Below are 23,008 nucleotides of genomic sequence, written 5' to 3' on the forward strand. Positions count from 1 at the left end.
GAAATACTGTGAGAACTTCCGTACCAGTATAGATGAACAGCATGTAAAGCATTTAGTGGAAATATTTAAAATTTTAAGACACAATCTTGGACACTTAAACTTAGATAGTGGTCACAAACTTTGTTGAGATTTAAAATTATTGCAAATATTGTTAAAAATACCTCTTCAAGTAATCAAATTAGACTTATGATCGTCGACTGCCGCTAATCTCTCATCGAGATGGCGGTGTAGTTTTTTAGTTTCGCAATATCTCTAAATAGATAACTGCTCATGAAACACAGTCTGGGACAAAATTTTAGGACTCTGTTTCCATCCGTATTATACCAGAAAGGATAGTTGTATTGTAGTAAAAGTGTGGATTCAAAGAGATTTTAATATCAAGTGAGTATAAAAATCAATAAATTATATGACAACTAAAATTCTTTATAAACTGGAGCACTTGTACCAGTCCTGTAATGGGTCCATTGTGTCAATTTGCACTAATTTCCCGTAGGGTAGTGGTTCGTTTCTCACCTTCAGTATATCTCTGCAAAAAGTTCCATTTTTGGAAGAAATATATGAAAAATAGAAACAAATTGCCTTGAAACACAGAAAACCGGTTAACCGATGGTCAAAACCCGGTTTTCGCCGTTAACTGAAAATGTAAATTTTTTCATTATCCGGTTTCGGCTTGTGTAACTGAATCCGGTTAATAGGTTAACAGGTGTCGGTTTTGGACACCCCATGTGCAAGTCTTCACAGTGGTTTTTCATCCTGGTTCAAGTAACATATTTTCAAAATGGTTATTTCTGTAAGTCAGCGGATATTTGCATTGCTGATCAACAAAACAAAAACCCACCAAATAATTGCAATATTATCAGATATGAATTTTTGGGGATAGTGGTGTTTATTACAAACCAAAAAACAAAAAAACAGCGCGCCAAAATTATTTTGCATTGCTTTTCTTTTGTTGACCACCCAAAGTTTGTTATTTTTGTGGAATCGAGACCAGGAATATGAAGGGCAATGAAGATCACAAAAGCGAGTAAATCAATGTTCATAAGTTTTTTGGTACGTGCTTAATTTACAGTGCAGTTTTTTTCTTCATTGGAATGAGTGTTCCCCAAAGATGGTCGCAGATGATAGTATTTCAGTTGTTTTCTTTCTGGCTATGGAATAACCACAAACGCCTACATTTCAATCAGCAAAATGGAAGAGCAAACACATCTGCAACTTGTTGATATCTGATGATGGCGGGTTTGAGCTAGACAAACAAGCTTGGGTACCTTTGTATCTGTCTGTCCGTCTACTGGTGGTCAATTTAATAATCCCAGCTGTTATGAAAATGATGACGATGATTATTAGCATTACCGCCAGACTTTTACTACTATTCCATCAGACAGATTTCAACGTGTAAACATTTGCATTTGGGGAATCAAATCGCTCCATTGTTCTTTACCAACGACCGCCCACACATTCTTGCACGCAAACTCAGAAACAAACGTCCGTTTAATACTGACAAGGTATTCTGTTTGTCTAGATCTTTATTTGGCTGTAGATGCCCTCTACCTCTCTGCCGTTGGAACACACACCAATGCAGTCATTGCACTCGTGGACATGTTATTGTGGCTTTGGTTTCCATGGAACAAAAGAATCATTTTGAAATTTGATGATTGATGGAAGGTTGGCGGCTTGGTTGGTTGGTTGGAATGACTGAATGCTTGAATTCATGGATGGATTATTGCTGCATTTGCATTTGAAATTGAGTATTGTTGGGGGCGTTAAAACGTTAATGGAGAATGGAATGTTTTACTTACTTGAAGCGTCACCTCGCCGTCACCACAACAATTTTGGAGTTTGTGGTGTATGGTGTTTTACCTGAAAACAAATGGGAGATGGGTGAGAAGATTGAAATGATATAGTTTTATTCAATTGTAATTTTATTGTGTGAATTAAGATATATATAAATGTAATAACATATACTGAAAGAAATTCTTACTTTACTGAGGAACGAAATTTCAGACGTTTTCGATTGACTCTAATTTTTTTTTAAAGCAAATCACGCAAATCATAAATTCAGGTTTATTATTTATCTATACTACGGTTGCCACAGTTTGTAGAATTCTTCCAACATTGGTAGAATTGGTAGAATTCTTGATGTTTTGGTAGATTTTGCTAAATAACCCTCTCCAAGTAAGAGGCACTTAACAAATTTCCTTTAGAAATAAAATTGTGACAAAATTTTCTATAGAAATAAAAGTTTGACAAAATTTTCTATAGAAATTAAATGTTGACAAAATTTTCTACAGAAATAAAATTTTGACAAAATTTTCTATAAAAATAAAATTTGGAGGAATTTCCTATAGAGATAAAATTTTAACTGAATGTTCTATAGAATTAAGATTTTGACAAAATTTTCTATAGAAATAAAATTTTGACAAAATTTTCTATAGAAATAATATTTTGACAAAATTTTCTTTAGAAATAAAATTTTGACAACATTTTCTATAGAAATTAAATTTTGACAAAATTGTCTATAGAAATAAAATTTGGAGGAATTTTCTACAGAGATAAAATTTTAACAACATTTTTTATAAAAAATAAAATTTTGACAAAAATTTCTATAGAACTAAAATTTTGACAAAATTTTCTATAGAAATTAAATTTTGACAAAATTTTCTACAGAAATAAAATTTTGACAAAATTTTCTATCGAAATAAAATTTGGAGGAATTTTCTACAGAGATAAAATTTTAACAAAATTTTTTATAAAAAATAAAATTTTGACAAAAATTTCTTTAGAAAATTTCTATACAAATAAAATTTTAACACAAATTTCTATAGAAATAACATTTGACAAATTTCTCTATAGAAATAACATTTTGACAAAATTTTCTATAGAAATAAAATTTTGACAAAATTTTCTATAGAAATAAAATTTTGACAAAATTTTCTATAGAAATAAAAGTTTGACAAAATTTTCTATAGATATAAATTTTTGACAAAATTTTCTTTAGAAATAAAATTTAGACCAAATTGTCCACAGAAATAAAAATTTGACAAAATTTTCTATAGAAATAAAATTTTGATAAAAATTTCTATAGAGATAGAATGCTGACCACTTTTTTTATAAAAATAAATGTTTGACAAAAATTTCTCTAGAAATAAAATTTTGACAAATTTCTCTATAGAAATAAAATTTGGACAAAATTTTCTAACGAATAAAGTGTTGACAAAATGTTCTATAGAAATAAAATTTTGATAAAACTTTCTATAGAAATAAAATTTGGACAAAATTTTCTATAGAAATAAAAATTTCGCAAAATTTTTCATAGAAATAAAATTTTGACAAAAATTTCTATAGAAATAAAATTTTGACAAAAATTTCTATAGAAATAAAATTTTGACAAAAATTTCTATAGAAATATCATTTAGACAAAAAAATTCTATAGAAATAAAATTTTGACAATATTTTCTATAGAAATAAAATTTTGACAAAATTATCTATGGAAATAAAATTTTGACAAAATTTTCTATAGAAATAAAACGTTGACAAAATTTTCGTTAGATATAAATTTTTGACAAAATTTTCTTTAGAAATAAAATTTAGACAAAATTGTCCACAGAAATAAAAATTTGACAAAATTTTCTATAGAAATAAAATTTTGATAAAAATTTCTATAGAGATAAAATGCTGACCACTTTTTTTATCAAAATAAATGTTTGACAAAAATTTCTCTAAAAATACAATTTTGACAAATTTCTCTATAGAAATAAAATTTGGACAAAATTTTCTAACGAAATAAAGTGTTGACAAAATGTTCTATAGAATTAAAATTTTGATAAAACTTTCTATAGAAATAAAATTTGGACAAAATTTTCTACAGAAATAAAAATTTGACAACAGTTTCTATAGAGATAAAACGCTAACAAATTTTTTATAGAAATAAAATTTTGAAAAAAAATTCTACAGAAATAAAATTTTGACAAAACATTCCATAGGAAGGTTTGACAAAATTTTGTATAGAAATTTATACCAAAATAAAAATGTTTCAAACTTTTCTACAGACATAAAATGCTGATTTTTTTACAGAAATAATATTTTGACACAAATTTCTATAGAAATAAAAATTTGCCAAAACATTGTATTGAAATAACATTTTGACAAATTTCTCTATAGAAATAAAATTTTGACAAAATTTTCTATAGAAATAAAACTTTGACACAAATTTCTATAGAACTAAAATTTTGACAAAACATTCTATAGAAATAAATTTAGACAAAATTTTCTTTAGAAAATAAAATTTGGACAAAATTTTCTATAGAAATAAAAATTTCACAAAATTTTTCATAGAAATAAAATTTTGACAAAAATTTCTATAGAAATAAAATGTTGACAAAAACTTCTGTAGAAATAACATTTTGACAAAAAATTCTATAGAATAAAATGCTGATAAAATTTTTTTATAACAATTAATTAATAGAAAAACAAGTAAGGAAAGTCTAAAGTCGGGCGCGACCGACTATATTATACCCTGCACCACTTTGTAGATCTAAATTTTCGATACCATATCACATCCGTCAAATGTGTTGGGTGCTATATAAAGGTTCGCCCCAAATACATACATTTAAATATCACTTGATTTGGACAGAATTTGATAGACTTTTACAAAATCTATAGACTCAAAATTTAAGTTGGCTAATGCACTACACGCTCACAAAAAATCGCTTCTGTAACATATACTCCCAAACATATTTTGCTTCAAGCATATACATTTTTGGCTATTGCCCAAACATTTATATGTTTGATCTCTTCCATATATAATATGTTTGAAAGCATATTGGTCTAAACAATATATGTTTGGGTAGTCAATTTCCAAACATTTTGTATTTTTGCATCCAAATTCAATAATGTTGTCTTCCAAAAAACAATATGTTATTATGTGAACATATAATATGTTTGGAAGCATTTTGCACCCAAAAATATTATATGCTTAAAAAAAATTCTCCCAAACAATATTGTGCTCAAAATTTTATTTATTTATTTATATATTTACAATCATAATGAATTATGAAAATAAACAGGTAATATAGGTGCTAACAACATAGGTTTTCGACCTGAATGCTCAAAATTTTGTTTCTGCCTAATTGTATATTCCCCCACATCTTTCTCACTTCCACGAGATTTTTTAGTTCTTAGCACCTTTTTCTGTAATACAAACATTGTAGAAGAAATTATTCAATTTTATGATTTGTTTTTTTATTTTAATTTTACCTTTTGCCGGACGGGGATTCGAACAGCGGACCACACAGTTTGTAAGGATCAAAGAAGTAGCTAGTAGTTTATGAACATTATATGCTTGCACTCAAAAATATTGTGTTTAAAAATTTGTGTTCTAAACATATAATGTTTATAGCCAAACATATGAAAAACAGTCTTTTTCATCCGTGTAGGGTGGAACACAATTTTAGTAAAAAAATATGGGAAACATTTAAATCTGAAGCAATTTTAAGGAAACTTCGCAAAAGTTTGTTTATGATTTATCGCTCGATATATATGTATTACAAGTTTAGGAAAATTAGAGTGAGTTTTACAACTTTTCGACTAAGCAGTGGCGATTTTACAAGGAAAATGTTGGTATTTTGACCATTTTTGTCGAAATCAGAAAAACATATATATGGGAGCTATATCTAAATCTTAACCGATTTCAACCAAATTTGGCACGCATAGCTAGAATGCTAAATCTACTCCCTGTGCAAAATTTCAACCAAATTGGGCCAAAACTCAGGCTTCTGGGCCATATAAGTCCATATCGGGCGAAAAATATATATGGAAGCTATATCTAAATCTGAACCGATTTCAATCAAATTTGGCATACATAGCTACAATGCTAAATCTACTCCTTGTGCAAAATTTCAACTAAATCGGAGCAAAAAATTGGCCTCTGTGGTCATATGAGTGTAAATCGGGCGAAAGCTATATATGGGAGCTATATATAAATCTGAACCGATTTCAATGAAATTTGGCACGCATAGCTAGAATGCTAAATCTACTCCCTGTGCAAAATTTCAACCAAATTGGGTCAAAACTTTAGCTTTTAGGACCATATTAGTCCATATCGGGCGAAAGATATATATGGGAGCTATATCTAAATCTGAACCGATTTCAATAAAATTTGGCACACTTGACTATAGTACTAATTGTTCTTCTTGTGCAAAATTTTAAGCAAATTAGGGTAAAACTCTGGCTTCTGGGGCCATATAAGTCCATATCGGGCGAATTATATATATGGGAGCTGTATCTAAATCTGAACCGATTTCTTCCAAAATCAATAGGGATCTATTCTGAGACAAAACACATACTTGTGCCAAATTTGAAGTCGATTGGACTAAAACTGCGACCTAGACTTTGATTACATAAATGTGTTCACGGACAGACGGACATCGCTATATCGACTCAGGAACCCACCCTGAGCATTTTTGCCAAAGACACCATGTGTCTATCTCGTCTCCTTCTGGGTGTTGCAAACATATGCACTAACTTATAATACCCTGTTCCACAGTGTGGAGCAGGGTATAAATATTAGACAAAATATTCTATAAAATAAAACGTTGACAAAATTTTCTATTGAAATTAAATTTTGCCAAAATTTTATACAGAGATAAAATTTTCTGCAGATATAACATTTTTACAATATTTTCTACAGAAATATAATTTGTCGAAATTTTCTATAGAGATAAAATTTTGACAAAATTTTCTGTTTCGATAAATTTTTGACAAAATTTCATATAGAGATAAAATTTTGACAAAATTTTTTATAGAAATAAAATTTTGGCAAAATTTGCTATAAAATTTATAGAATAAAGTTTTGACAAAAATTTCTAAAGATATAAAATATGTTGACAATTGTTTTATACAAATTAATTGATAGAAAAAAATATTAGACAAAATATTCTATAGAAATAAAACGTTAACAAAATTTTCTATAGAAATTAAATTTTGACAAAATTTTCTGCAGAGATACAATTTTAACAACATTTTCTACAGAAATATAATTCTCTGTTTCGATAAATTTTTGACAAAATTTTCTATTTGCTGTAGACATAAAATTTGGCAAAATTTTCCGTAGAAATAAAATCTTGACAAAATTTTCTATAGAAATTACATTTTGACAACATTTTCTATAGAAATAAAATTGTGACAAATTTTGACAAAAAAAAAAATATTTCTCTCCAACTAAGAGGCATTTGGCAAATTTTCCATATAAATAAATTTTTCTATAGAAATAAAATTTTGTCACATTTTCTATAGAGATAAAATGCTGACAAAATTTTCTATAGAAATAACATTTTGATAATTTTTTCTATAGAAATAAAATTTTACTGACAAAGTTTGACAAATAAATCTATAGAAATAAAATTTTGTCCAAATTTTCTATAGATATAAAATTTTGACAAAATTTTCTATGGAAATAAAATTGTGACAAAATTTTCTATAGAAAAGAAAATATATATAAAGTTTTCTGTAGAAAATAAATTTTTCTATAGAAATCAAATGTTAACAAAGTCTTCTATAAAAATTTTAATTTTCGTTTTAGGTCATAATATCAAAGTCTTCCTTTTGCTCGCCGTTTAACTTTCTCTTGTTGGTGCAAGCTAAAATATTTCAAATTCGACACATTTACAATTCAAGGGATATTTATAAGCCAAATAAAATGACGCTATTAGTAGTGATCATAGAATATGAAATAAACTAAAATAAAATATCAAACATTTCTTTCGAAGAAATTTAATCAAGCATTCGAAATTTTTTTATTTGGTAGTTTTTTGGTAAACTTTTCTTTAAATTGGTAGATTTTTTTTTGGATCGAATGACAACTGTGATCCCTAGACGCAAAATAACAAATACTTCTTTCCTACACTTGTGAGACATTCAATGGCAATGAATGGGGCAAGTTCATCTATCAATATGTGTGACATCCATTCTCGCGATATCTACCACTGCAACGGTGAATTGCGATCAAATCTGGCTTTCACTTACTGATCATTTCTGATGTGGTTACCGGTTTCTTTCGTTCACTTTTGGGATGCAATACAAAACTGACAAACAGTAATATGAAATGTCACTAGAATAAGTCTATCAGCAGTCATAGGAACGGTTTAGAAGTGATAGCAACATGAAGTTGGCTGCAATATCAGCAACATTGCATACTTGTTATACCCTCCATCATAGGATGGGGGTATATTAACTTTGTCATTCCGTTTGTAACACATCGAAATATTGCTTTAAGACCCCATAAAGTATATATATTCTGGGTCGTGGTGAAATTCTGAGTCGATCTAAGCATGCCCGTCCGTCCGTCCGTCTGTTGAAATCACGCTAACTTCCGAACGAAACAAGCTATCGACTTGAAACTTGGTACAAGTAGTTGTTATCGATGTAGGTCGGATGGTATTGAAAATGGTCCACTTTTACGTATAGCCCCCATATAAAGGGACCCTCAGATTTGGCTTGTGGAGCCTCTAACAGAAGCATATTTCATCCGATTCGGCTGAAATTTGGTATATGGTGTTGGTACATGGTCTCTAACAACCATGCAAAAATTGGTCCATATCGGTCCATAATTATATATAGCCCCCATATAAACCGTTCTCCAGATTTGGCTTGCGGAGCCTAAAAGAGAAGCAAATTCCATCCGATACGGCTGAAGTTTGGTACATGGTGTTGGTATATGGTCTCTAACAACCATGCAAAAATTGGTCCACATCGGTCCATAATTATATATAGCCCCCATATAAACCGATCTCCAGATTTGGCTTGCGGAGCCTAAAAGAGAAGCAAATTTCATCCGATCCGGCTGAAATTTGGTACATGGTGTTAGTATATGGTCTCTAACAACCATGCAAAAATTGGTCCACATCGGTCCATAATTATATATAGACCCCATATAAACCATTCTCCAGATTTGAGTCCGGAGCCTCTTGGAGGAGCAAAATTCATCCGATCCGGTTCAAATTAGGCACGTGGTGTTAGTATATGGTCGCTAACAACCATACCAAAATTGGTCCAATCACACAAAAATTGGTCCATATCGGTTCATAATCATGGTTGCCACTGGAGCCAAAAATAATCTACCAAAATTTTATTTCTATAGAAAATTTTGTCAACATTTTATTTCTACAGAAAATTTTGTTAAAATTTTATTCGGTTCATAATAAAATTTTCATCATTGTCAAAATTTTATTTCTATAGAAAATTTTGTCAAAATTTTATTTCTATAGAAAATTTTGTTCAAATTTTATTCGGTTCATAATCATGGTTGCCACTCGAGCCACAAATAATCTACCAAGATTTTATTTCTATAGAACATTTTGTCAAAAGTTTATTTCTATAGAAAATTTTGTTAAAATTTTATTTCTGTAGAAATTTTTGTCAAAATTTTCTTTCTATAGAAAATTTTGTCAAAATTTTTATTTCTATAGAAAATTTTGTGAAAATGTTATTTCTATAGAAAATTTTGTTAAAATTTTATTTCTGTAGAAAATTTTGTCAAAATTTTATGTCTACTTTGTCAAACTTAATTATATACGTATTGGATCGATCTTGTTTGATTTAATATATACCACGTATGGACTTACATACAATTTAGAAGATGGTGTTAAGAGTTTTTAAGATACCTTGCCATCGGCAAGCGTTACCGTAACTTAAGTAATTCGATAGTGGATGGCAGTGTTTAGATGAAGTTTCTACGCAATCCATGATGGAGGGTACATAAGCTTCGGCCTGGCCGAACTTACGGCCGTATATACTTGTTTTCTAATAGATTCGTTTAAATTTTAAACTTAATAACATTTCATTTCGTACCTTTCCCAAATCTGTTTTGATATTAGGCCTCAAGATTTTGCACGCCCCATTTTACTTTTTATTTCACCAAACCAATATGCTGTAATTTAGCTGCTATGCCAAATTACTCTCCATATGTTTCATGCGACTTTTATAGGTTGTTCTCGTTGTTATTACACCTTTTCAAAATTGTTGTCATTTAGTTTGGTCCCTATTTTAAGTGTGTATTTTAAATGTCATAAAAATCACAACAATATCACCCCTGGTAACACGCCTGTTAATAATTTCATATGGAAGTCAGCATCAAGCGCCTGCGCTCATATGTTGATATTTTTATTTCACTGTTCTTTATCTCACTATGAGAGAAGCTAGGCGTTATCCTTGGTACATGTTATAATCACAACATTGTAGAGAAGATCGAAAAGGATAATAGCAAGTATTATACCTTCTCGCCAAGCGCTACAACACAAATCATAAAGTAATCACGGACCATCCACATTGTGTGAAAAATAGGAAAATTCAAAATACTTACCTAAAAACAAGGATGTCCGGTTTTGGTGGCCAATCGATTTAACGAAGGCAAGTATCCCATAGGTTTCTAAAACATGTGTTTGCAATAGTGATATTATCAGTTCAGTGTGTGTGTATGAGAGAGAGAGGAAGTTTTATTATTTTTTTGTGTTAAACCCAAAATAAACCCTCGCCTCATAGAAAGCCTGTTTCGTCCTTCCTACACACCGTTTGTCCGGTGAAAGGCAAATCATTTGAAAAAACAATCTAGGCGCACACATGGACGCAGACGAATCAATTCACACCTCTATGGGGGCAAACAAATGAATTTTATCAATGTGTAGGCAAACGATTACGGCTGTATTAGCTTCTTTCTTTGTTTTGTGTCTGCCAGTCTGTCCACCAAACCGATAGTTTATAATGCAGATACTGTGGTGAGAATAGAGCACAGTGTTTTCTGAAAAAGTAAACAGCACATACCACACATAGGAAATTTGACAAAGCTTCTATAGAAATAAAATTATGAGAAAATTTTCTATAGAAATAAAATTATGAGAAAATTTTCTATAGAAATAAAATTTTGAGAAAATTTTCTATAGAAAAAAATAGAAAAATTTCGATAGAGATAAAATTTTCTATAGAGATAAAATTTTCAGAAAAATTGCTCTGTAGAGATAACATTTTCAGAAAATTTTGTATAGAGACAAAATTATAAGAAAATTTTATATAGAGATACCATTTTCAGAAAATTTCTCATGGAGATAAAATTTTACGAAACTTCTTATAGAGATAAAAATTTTCCGAAGTTTTTCTATAGAGATAAAATTTTCTGAAAATTTTCTATAAAGATAACATTTTCTATAGAGATAACATTTTCCGAAAATTTTCTACAGAGGTAAAATTTTCTAAAATTTTCTATAGAGATAAAATTTTCCGAAAATTTTCTATAGAGATAACATTTTTCGGAAATTTTCTATGGAGATAATATTTTCCAAAAATTTTCTATAGCCATAAAATTTTCCCAAAAAGGTTCCATAGAAAATTTTCTATAGAGATACAGTTTCAGAAAATGTTTATAGAGAGAAAAAATTTTCTATAGAGATAAAATTTACAGAAATTTTTTATAGCAATAAAATTTTGAGAAAATTTTCTGTAGAAATAAAATGTTGTTTATAAAATAGTGTCTATAAAATTTTTATCAAGAAAAATGTTCAGAAATGTTTCTAAGGATGGAGATAAAATTTTTCAAAATTTTCTATAGAGATAAATTTTTTTAAAATTTTCTATAGCGATAAACTTTTTTGAAAATTTTCTATAGAGATAAAATTTTCCGAAAATTTTCTATAGAGGTAAAATTTTCCGAAAATGTTCTACAGAGATAAAATTTTCCGAAACTTTTCTATAGATATAAAACTTTCCGAAAATTTCTATAGATATAAGATTTTCCGAAAATTTTCTATAGAGATAAAATTTTCAGAAAAATTGCTCTGTAGAGATAACATTTTCAGAAAATTTTGTATAGAGACAAAATTATAAGAAAATTTTATATAGAGATACAATTTTCAGAAATTTTCCCATGGAGATAAAATTTTACGAAACTTCTTATAGAGATAAAATTTTCCGAAAATTTTCTATAGAGATAAAATTTTCTAACATTTTCTATAGAGATAAAATTTTCTGATAATTTTCTATAGAGATAAAATTTTTCGGAAATTTTCTATGGAGATAAATTTTTCCGAAAATTTTCTATAGACATAAAAGTTCCCAACAATTTTCCATAGAAAATTTTCCGAAAATTTTCTATAGAGATAAAATTTCAGATCATTTTCTATAGAGATAAAGTTTCAGAAAATGTTTATAGAGAGAAAAAATTTTCTATAGAGAAAATTTTTTATAGCAATAAAATGTTGAGAACATTTTCTGAAGAAATAAAATGTTGTCTATAAAATGGTGTCCAATTTTTCGGAAATTTTCTATGGAGAAAAATTTTTCCGAAAATTTTCTATAGACATAAATGTTCCCAAAAATTTTTCATAGAAAATTTTCCGAAAATTTTCTATAGAGATAAAATTTCAGATCATTTTCTATAGAGATAAAGTTTCAGAAAATGTTTATAGAGAGAAAAATTTTTCTATAGAGATTAAATTTACAGAAAATTTTTTATAGCAATAAAATTTTGAGAAAATTTTCTGTAGAAATAAAATGTTGTCTATAAAATGGTGTCTATAAAATTTTTATAGAGAAAAATGTTCAGAAATTTTTCTAAGGATGGAGATAAAGTTTTTCAAAATTTTCTATAGAGATAAAATTTTCCGAAACTTTTGTATAGATATAAAACTTTCCGAAAATTTCTAAAGATATAAGATTTTCCAAAAATTTTCTATAGAGATAAAATTTTCCGAAAATTTTCTATAGAGATAAAATTTTCCGAAAATTTTCTATAGGTATAAGATTTTCCAAAAATTTTCTATAGATATAAGATTTTCCAAAAATTTTCTATAGAGATAAAATTTTCAGAAAATTTTTATAGAGATAAAATTTTCAGAGAATTTTCTAAAGAGATAAAATTTTCTATGGAGACAAACTTTTTCAAAATTGTCTATAGAAATAAATTTGTTTGAAAATTTTCTATAGAGATACAATTTTTCCGAAATTTTCTATAGGGATACAATTTTTTGAAAAAATTTTATAGGATTATTTTATAAGATTTTCCAAAAATTTTCTATACAGATAAAATTTTCAGAAAATTTTCTATAGAGATAAAATTTTCCGAATTTTCAGATAATTTTCTATAGATATAACATTTTAGAAAATTTTCTATAAAGATAAAATTTTCCGAAAATTTTCTACACAGATAACATTTTTGGAAACATTTTCTAGAGATAAAATTTTTCGAAAATTTTTTATAGAGATACAATTTTCTGAAAATTTTCTATAAAGATACAATTTCCAGAAATTTTTTATAGAGATAAAATTTTCAGAAAACGTTTATAGAGAGAAAAAATTTTCTATAGAGATAAAATTTACAGAAATTTTTTTATAGCAATAAAATTTTGAGAAAATTTTCTGTAGAAATAAAATGTTGACAAAAATTTCTATGAAAATAAAATTTTGATAAAAGTTTCTATAGAAATAAAATTTTGAGAAAATAAAATTTTGAAGAGAGTTTTTGTAGCATTTATATTCTCACCAATTTTTTTTTTTACTTGTCACCACTGTGCACTATACTTCACTATATTCGGTTTCCTTGTTTGGTTTAGTGAGGTCGATCTTTTAACATGGACAGCAAACATTGGGCATTTGAATGGTTACCGTCAGGCACAGCAGAGGCAACTTTATCTGGATAAATGTGAGTTTTATGTTTGTATTTTTGCTAAATGACATTCATCAGCATTTGGCAAACATATGTTCACAAAATGCAAACATACCACACTACTAGCACCTCCGTCCTCTATCGATAACATTATGAACCAATGCCACACAATCGTCATCATCATCATCATGAACATAAACATAAACTAAAGATGTCTGACTTTTTTTGCCAGTCTTTTCATCATCTTGGCGCATATTTACCGTGCAGCGTCACTCCTAATCGGACTTTAGAGGTTGTTAAAATTTGGCGAAAAAAATATCCATGTAGACAGACATATTTTAATGACAACAGGAGGAAAGAAGCTTAAGGAAAACGTGTTCTTCACAGTCCATAAATGTCAAAGAGGAATTTGTTTTTGGTTTTGCAATGGGATCTTCATTTCATGTTATTCGCCTCCGACATTTTCGTAGTTGAACATTAATTTGTCTTTGTTTCATTTAATACCCTCAAATGAGGACGGCCCCCCAAATGGGTTTCTGGTGAAACCACAAATTTGTGTGATTCGGCGAAAAAATCCCACCAATAAATGAAACAAAATGTGTTTTGCGATCACTGGAGCATGAAAGTCGTTTTTAAAGCTAAAGAGCCATGTATTCAAATACTGAAAGTATCAGAGGAGGTTGAGACAAAATCATCACTTTTAGCTCTGGGTGTCCGTCCGTCCGCCTGGCAATTTATTTAATGTTCACAAGATAGAAATTTGTATCAGATCTCCATTAAAAATTGTACGTGAGAAGTTTATTTCGTGCAGACGAAAGAAACTGAACAAAAAATCACATCCTGTAGGTTACCCCGTGCAATATAGTTAAGGTAGGTATGGTGGCAACACTTTATTTTCGGCTGAATTAGACTCTCCATTCTGTTGTGTTACCACAAATGGTGAACTTCTCTCTCATCAATGAGTGCTGATTTTAGTTCAATAACAAAGAATCTTCCTCTTCCAAGGAAATTTCCTCACATTGCTCAGCAATGTCTCCAACATTAGTGAGAGGTGATAATCTATTGCTGATATACTTTTTGGTCTTTGGTCGAAACTGGGATTAAACCCATAAGCCATTGTATACACAGCGGGCATGGCTCTCCACCACGTGCAATACACAACTCTACTACACCGAAAACATTCGCTCCATAAAAGGAACGAAATATGAAATGTTATCTCCCCTTACTTAAGACGTGAGACCTGCACTCATGGTTCAATTTACAGCCAATTAATAACCGCCATCATGTCAATATGATTTAGGGAATTATCACGCAACATTTTCATGTCATAATTAGTTTGAAGTTAAAATGGCAAGTCACCACAATGCAGTCAATTTTAGTTATCCATTCATGGTATTCAACTCCATCCACAAAGAGAGTGAATTTACTTCCTTAATTCCGAAAAGTCAATACGCAAATGATGACACTTCACAAATGTGATGGCGACAATGGTGTCGTGTCTTTAGTCCAAACACCAATTAATGATCCAGTCACATCAACCAACCAACGAACAAACCATTCCGTCAGTCCGTGGAAGTAACTTTGCCATGGTGGATTGGTTTAACGTTCAGCACTATATCAGGGTTTAAATTAAAAGAATGAGTTGACAATTCTCGGTTTGTGTGAATGATCATTGCCATTTTTTTTATTTTGTTTTATTCGATAAACAAAATTGTTTGTCTCACAAAAGAACATCATAATAAATAGATAAAAAAGACAACAGCAACACAAAATGGTCTCAATACAAAATAGTGCTGAACTATGTTATTGTTGCTGTTGTTTTTAATATGCTTAACAATTACTAGAGTTACATAAAAACCAAATTATAATTATTATTAAATGTAAATGCTCTGTTACAGTGACGGGCAAATATAAGAACGTATAGCGAAATTTTTAATTTAATTTTTACAGAACATGTCATAAAAATCAAATTTATATTAAATTTTTCATTTTTTATACACTGAAAAAACAGTGAACCCTTTTCCATTGCAAAATGAACTAAACTGTAGTAATATTGACCATGATTTAGCCCTTAAGATTTTTTTCAACTTGGCTAGTTTATTATTCTCTTAAATTTTAGTTAATCTATAACATTGTATTTTAGTTCATTTTTACAACACCATAAGATTTATATACCCCTACCAAGTTAAAAAGTCAGTATTATTTTGGTTTACCTGCTTATTTTTTGGGAAACCTGATATTAAAAATTGGTTAACAGTCTCTTTAAAATGTCGACGACTAAACTATTTTTCAATCAATCATTCCACAGTACAGAGAAATGAAATAATTAAAGGAACAACAACCCGTTTTACTATTATGAAAATTTTCATACATTAAAATTCAACTTTCTTTAAGCAAAAGTATTTTATTATAAAAACTTATGATGAGAGTTCTTAATACAATATTTTTGTGAATAAAAATTATGACCACGTGGAACAAGAAAGTAGTTTATTTTAACTCGCTATTTGGACATTTTGACTTTTCCTTAGTTTTTTATTCATCGTTAGTATATTCACATATCTTGCTGAAAAAAAAAATGGAAGGATTAATGAAAATTGTTAAAAATTAACATATAATAAAATATAATTTTTAATCTCTTTAAATTAGCTTGTAACTTACCATATTTGGGGGTATTTTATTAAATGGTGTAAGGAATTCAACTTTTCTTAGATAAACGTACCTCATAAAGTTTGTACCTGAAACAATTAGAGAAATAATGAATTAAGTAATATATTAACTCATAAAACTGTGTTGTTATCGATGTGAAGGACATAATACAATAAATATTCTTGTCAAAAGAAAGCCAAAGTTTTAATATAAAACTTACCAATTCTCTATTAAATTGTACGCTGAGGTTAAAAAGTTATCGAAATTCATTTGGGGATACTCTGAAATTAAATATTTATTTTTTACATTAAATAGAAAACATTAAATTGGTTTCCAAAAAATCTAATTAAAGAAATAATATGCAGAAAAAAACTAAAAAATTCTGGTTAAAAGAATGTTAAAGAAAGCTTACCAATTCATAAAAATGTTTCCAAATTGTTATTCTGAAATTAAATATTTGTTTTTTACAATAAAAACAATAAAAATATTTGATTAATGTAATACTAAAATAATATATTAAAAACATGTAATTTTGATAATAAAAAGGTCATAAAAACCACTTCTCTATTAAATTATACGCTGAGGAGGAATATAAAAATATGCCCGAATCCATCTTGGGGTTGCTCTGAAATTAAATATTTTTTTACAACAAAGAAAAACATTAAACTAGTTTCAAAAAAAAAAAAAAATATAATAATAATAATTAGCAAATAATGATTTAAATAAAAAATATCCTTTTTAAAAGAAAACCACATTTTAAAAAGAATACTTACCAATTTATGATTAAACTATATGCTGAGGTGTAACAAAAAGTTTCCAAAAATATTTGATTAAAGCAATACTGTACTTACTATTTTGACAATAAAAATGTCAGTAAAACGTAAATATTCTAGTGAGAAGAAAGCCAATTTTTAAAAGAAAACTTACCACTTATCTATTAAATTATACGCTGAGGAGAAATATAAAAATTTTCCCGAATCCATCTGGGGTTGCTCTCAACTTAGATATTTTTTTTTACAACAAAGAAAAACATGACACTTGTTAAAAAAAAATAATAATAATTAGCAAATAATAATATACAGAAGAATATTATTTTTTAAAAGAAAACCACATTGAAAAAGAACTCTTACCTATTTATCATTAAACTATACGCTGAGGTGTAACAAACAATTTTCCAAATTCATCTGGAGTTACTCTGAAATTGAATATTTATTTTTTACATTGAATAATAAAAATTAAATTAGATAAAACAATTTCAATATACTTTCCATTTCAGCATTTTTTCCTAAATATTGAACATTCTTAATAACTTTTTTCTAAGCTACCGATCATCACTTCGCCATCGTACATCTCATCTATAAAATATTAATAACTTTCATTTCAAAGTTTTAATAAACAAACAAAACAAAACAAACAAACAACAAAAACACATGTGCCTTCATTGAAAACAACACCTCATCCAGACAAATAAACCATTCGCGAATAATAAACACACACATAAACCACTGAAAGACAAAAAAAACCCCACGCTCAGATATACACAGCATCCCCATCACTCGCTACCATTTCTCATTATTGCATTGCATGCTCTCACTCTCAAAAAATTTTCAAGTAACATCATCTTTACATTAAACATATTCCACTTTGACGAGAAAGATCTCTGTACTATGCATTAGTTCATCGCATCTGTCCACAATTTACTCTAAAAACAATACTCTTAAATGCATATCAGTATAAGAACGATGAAACGTTTAACTTAAAATTAAGAAAAACTTCATGAAATGATATCTACCCATTTTTGACGAAAATGTCTATAAATTTAATTACATGTGAACTAAAAATATTTCATTGGGAAATTTTTTACCAATAATTATTAACTATAGGAATTGTCAGTAAGAAATTGCTATCCACTTTCAAGTTCATTTTTCGTAAAAAAATATTTTCTCATACAAAAAAATCTTATGGTAAATTGCACTTATTATTTAGAAAATACTTTACATTGAACAAGTAGTTTTATAGCATGACAAACGAATTTTTAACTACCAGTTAAGAAATTTTTTAAGGAAATTTCCATCGTATTTTGTAGGCCATGAACTAAACGATTGCTACTTAGAATTTGTAAAATTTCCTTTCGAGTAGTTAATTTTCGTTGAAAATACGAAAAATGAACTAAAATTCTGGAAAAATCTTGTAATAAATTATTGTAAAAATCTTCTTAAATTTACGAGACACTTTTTTTTCTGTGTAAGCTCACAATATTTTTATACCCACCACCATAGAATGGTGATGGGGGTATAATAAGTTTGTAACATATCGAAATATCGAATTTCCGACTATATAAAGTATATATATTCTTGATCAAGGAGAAATTCTAAGACGATATAACGATTTCCGTCTGTCTGTCTGTCTGTCTGTTGTAATCACACTACAGCCTTCAATAATAAAGCTATTTTGCTTAATTTTTGGCACAAACCAGTTTTTTGTCTCCAAGCAGGTCAAGTTCGAAGATGGGCTATATCGGTCCATGTTTTGTTATAGCCCCCCATATAAACCTACCCGCCGATTTGGGGTATTGGACTTCTAGAAACCGTATTTTCTATACGATTTGCCTGATATTGGAAATCTAGAGGTATTTTACCACCACAGATAGGTTTGCCGAAAATAGGGTCTATTGATCCATGTTTTGGTATAGCCCCCATATAGACCGATCACCCGATTTTACTTCTAGAAACCGTATTATTAATCCGATTTACCTGAAGTTTGGAATATAGAGGTATTTTAGTCCACAAATAGGTGTAGCGAAAATGGGGCGTAACGGTCCATGTTTTTCCTATATCCCCCATATAGACCGATCTCCCGATTTTACTTATTGGGCTTATGGAAACCGTATTTTCAATCCGATTTGCTTGAAATTTGGATATCTAGAGGTATTTTATGACCACAAATAGGTGTAGCGAAAATGGTGCCTATCGGTCCCTATTTTGGTATAGCTCCCATATAGACCGATCTCCCAATTTTACTTCTTGGGCTTCTAGAAACCGTATTTTCAATACGATTTGTCTGAAATTTGAAATCTAGAGGTATTTTAGGACAGCAAATAGGTGTGGACCTATTTTGGTATAGTCCCCATATAGACCGATCTCCCGATTTTACTTATAGAAACCGCATTATCAATCCGATTTACCTGAAATGTGGAATCTAGAGGTATTTTAGTCCCCAAATAGGTGTAGCGAAAATGGGGCGTAAATGTCCATGTTTTGCTATATCCCCCATATAGACCGATTACCCCATTTTACTTCTTGAGCTCCTAGAAACTGAATTTTTTATTCGATTTGCCTGAAATTGGAATTCTAGAGGTATTTTAGTCATACCCAAAATTGTGCCTATCGGTCCATGTTTTGGTATAGCCCCCGTGTAGACCGATCTTCCGATTTTACTTCTTCTAGGTTCTAGAAACCATAGTTTTTATCCAAGTTGCCTGATATTTCAAATCTAGAGGTTTTTTAAGGTCATAAATAGATGTTCCGTATAAATTGTGTATCGGTAGAGATTTTGATATATCCCCCTTATAAACCCGCCCTCCGATTTGGGGTCTAGATTCTGTGGGTTTTTTAGAACCACAATTAGGTGTGCTGAATTTGATGTGTATCGGTGCATGTTTTTGTAATACCCCCACCCACCCATATAGACTGATCTCCCGATTTAACTCCTTGATTTTTTTCCAGATTTTATTTCTTCTAATCATTTGAATAATGCGGGTAAAAATCTACAGATTTTAGATTTCAAATTAAGGCGTTAGTTCATCATTTTCTTGCACACCTACACGAGATTTTTGTGATTCCCAGATCCAGAATCTGATATAGTATTCATGGGTAGAATCTTTAAATTAATCTTCGGAATCGTACTGGTTGAACTGGACGGCTTAGAAGAATAGCTGTCATCAAACCCCCCTGAAATTCTATATATTATCAAGCCGCTGATTCATGGTGGTGGGTATTTAAGATTCGGCCCGGGGTAACTTACTGCTGTATATACTTGTTATAAATGTAATAGTTAAAAAATGAAAACTGTTAATAAATAAAAAGCAAGTGTAGGTTAGGTTAGGTTAGGTGGCAGCCCGATATATCAGGCTCACTTAGACTATTCAGTCCATTGTGATACCACATTGGTGAACTTCTCTCTTATCACTGAGTGCTGCCCGATTCCATGTTAAGCTCAATGACAAGGGACCTCCTTTTTCTAGCCGAGTCCGAATGGCGTTCCACATTGCAGTGAAACCACTTAGAGAAGCTTTGAAACTCTCAGAAATGTCACCAGCATTGCTGAGGTGGGATAATCAACCGCTGAAAAACTTTTTGGTGTTCGGTCGAAGCAGGAATCGAACCGACGACCTTGTGTATGCAAGGCGGGCATGCTAACGGCTGGTTGTAATTAAGTAAAACGTATCTTCCTTCTTTATTCCGGTTACAATAATGATTTTCTATGAAAGCTCTATATGAAATTAAATATTTAAATTCTATGACAAAACAAGGAATGTTAACCAAGCTATGAAAAACGAAATAAACAAAGTAAAACTATCACACATTGAAGTAAAGTACCCTACAATACTCCCCCTCCTGATGACTGGATGGATACTCAGAGTTGCTGACATCACGTAAACGGTTGCCACATTTGGTAGAACTCTACAAAAATATTAGATTTTTTACTGTTTTCTGGATTTGTAGAATTCTTAAAGTTTAGGTAGATCTTGCCAAATATTCCTCTTCACAATTTTTTTTTCATACACCGAAAAAAAAGTTTACTATTTTTTATGAAAAATGAACTAACCCATAGTAAGAATGACCATGATTTGGCGCCAAAGATTTTTTTCATCTAGATAAGTTCATGATTTTCTTATAAATTAGTTCATGTATTGCATCGTATTTTAGTTCATTATTACTATGCTGTGGGAAGAATATACTTAAACTCATTCAAAATATTCCTGCTATCCAGAAAAATTAACAATTTTTTGGGAAACCTGTATTAAGAAATTAGTTTGAAATAAACTGTTTGTCAGTATAATTTTCAAAAAAGTAGAGAAATTGAGGAATCAAAGGTACAACAAGCCTCTATACAACTAAGAAATTTTTCGTACAAAGAAAGTCAATTTTCTATAACCACCAGTATTTTATTTCAAAAAAAATTTATAATATTACACAAAACTATGGCTTATGATATACAACAAAGGAAATATTTTTATTCGTACGTTGGATGCAGTTACTTGTCGGTAGTTAGTAATTGCTTCTTCAAAAGAGTAATATTCTATGTTAATAGGACTAAAGTAATTAATTTAAATTTCCATGTTTTCTATCCATATGAAATATATATGTGGCATAAGTTGCTATATTCAATTGAATTGTCCAATTTAATCGATTTTGGCTAACTTTTGTTGGGCGGATTTGTCTTTTAAACATCTGAAATTGCAAAGTTATACAAAATATAAGAAAAATATTATTAATTAATTAATTCTATCGTTCATATTGATTTTTAACTTACGGTTTTCAAGAGTATTTCTTAGAGCCAATAAGGATATCAGCTTAATTAGCATTAAACAGTAAGAATATTCAAAAAATTACCATTACAAGACCTGTCTAACTGCAATTAAAAAAAATTATTTTTAATAAATTGAAATTTTGGTTTTATTAAAAACGGACAAAATACCGTTTATAGAAAAACTTACCACATTGAAAAATCCATCCTGTAGGTATTGGAATCATATCCATTGACTGATGGGACGTTTTTGAAATTATTCTCAGAATATATTTGAAATAAAAAATATTATAAAATTAGACATAATTTCCACTTGTCAGTATAGCATTTAGTATTTAAGTTGGACATTAAGTTCGAGTTTAGAGGCTAAAATCGCAATTTTCATGACAAGTTTTCTTTAATAATCCATTAAAAAAATAATCTTTATAAAAAACTTGGTTTGGGCTATTCTCCATCAAGTTATATTTAAATTTGTATCGAAGACGTACAATTTTATAATTTTCTTAGTGATTTATTTTTAATTTTAGCGGCTAAACTCGAACTTAGTACTCACCTGTAGGAATTGCTGTAACATAAAAAAAATAGATTCCAAAAAATAGACTCCAATCTGTGATCCAGATGTGGAATAAATATAGATCATGCTATTACCACTCATGTTGTATATTTTTTTTTTTTGTAAATCAATTAAAAATCCGCACTAATTTTAAACTATTAACAGAAATATACAGTTCCTTAATCTATTATTAGTTTTTTTTAATCAATGAAAAGCGTTTTTGATTTCTGTAACATCACATTCACTTCTCAGTTTCTAAAATGTTTCGAATAAATGTATCTTCATTAATAAACACCAATACCGCACGTACAATTTTGCAAAATTAAATCCACGTGTGCACTTCATAAATGCATCAACATAACTGAATGCAACAATAAAACTCAAAGACACAAATAGTCATAAAGGATACATAGCTGCCGTAAAGAAAAACAACTCCACACACACACACACACGATCCCTTTCTGATCTATTGCAAGAAAACAACTCTCACCACAAAAGATACCAACAACACACAAGGAACATTCTATTGTCTCTAGAATCAAAACAACCAACAACAGCATAAATGACGCAATAACAAACACAAACAATCATACGAGATATACACAAAATGTCTCTAAAAATTCCCTCACATGATG

General features: G+C 29.3%; 2 long non-coding RNA genes across 2 annotated transcripts in view; both read right to left on the reverse strand.

The window, feature by feature from the left end:
• Positions 1–1,039: 1,039 nt before the first annotated feature.
• Positions 1,040–23,008, reverse strand: part of LOC142222421 (uncharacterized) — a 148,494-nt gene continuing 126,525 nt past the window's right edge. Inside the window, exon 3 of the long non-coding RNA XR_012718310.1 lies at positions 1,040–1,857. This is a non-coding gene — a long non-coding RNA (uncharacterized LOC142222421). The remainder of the gene's footprint in view (positions 1,858–23,008) is intronic.
• LOC142219406 (uncharacterized) lies at positions 21,500–22,045 on the reverse strand. The gene is made up of 3 exons (XR_012717555.1): positions 22,011–22,045; positions 21,827–21,925; positions 21,500–21,744 (listed from the first exon to the last, which is right to left on the reverse strand). It is a non-coding gene; the product is annotated as an uncharacterized LOC142219406 (long non-coding RNA).

Source organism: Haematobia irritans, chromosome 1 (assembly GCF_050003625.1).
Source record: "Haematobia irritans isolate KBUSLIRL chromosome 1, ASM5000362v1, whole genome shotgun sequence".
Taxonomy (NCBI): Eukaryota; Metazoa; Arthropoda; class Insecta; order Diptera; family Muscidae; genus Haematobia; species Haematobia irritans.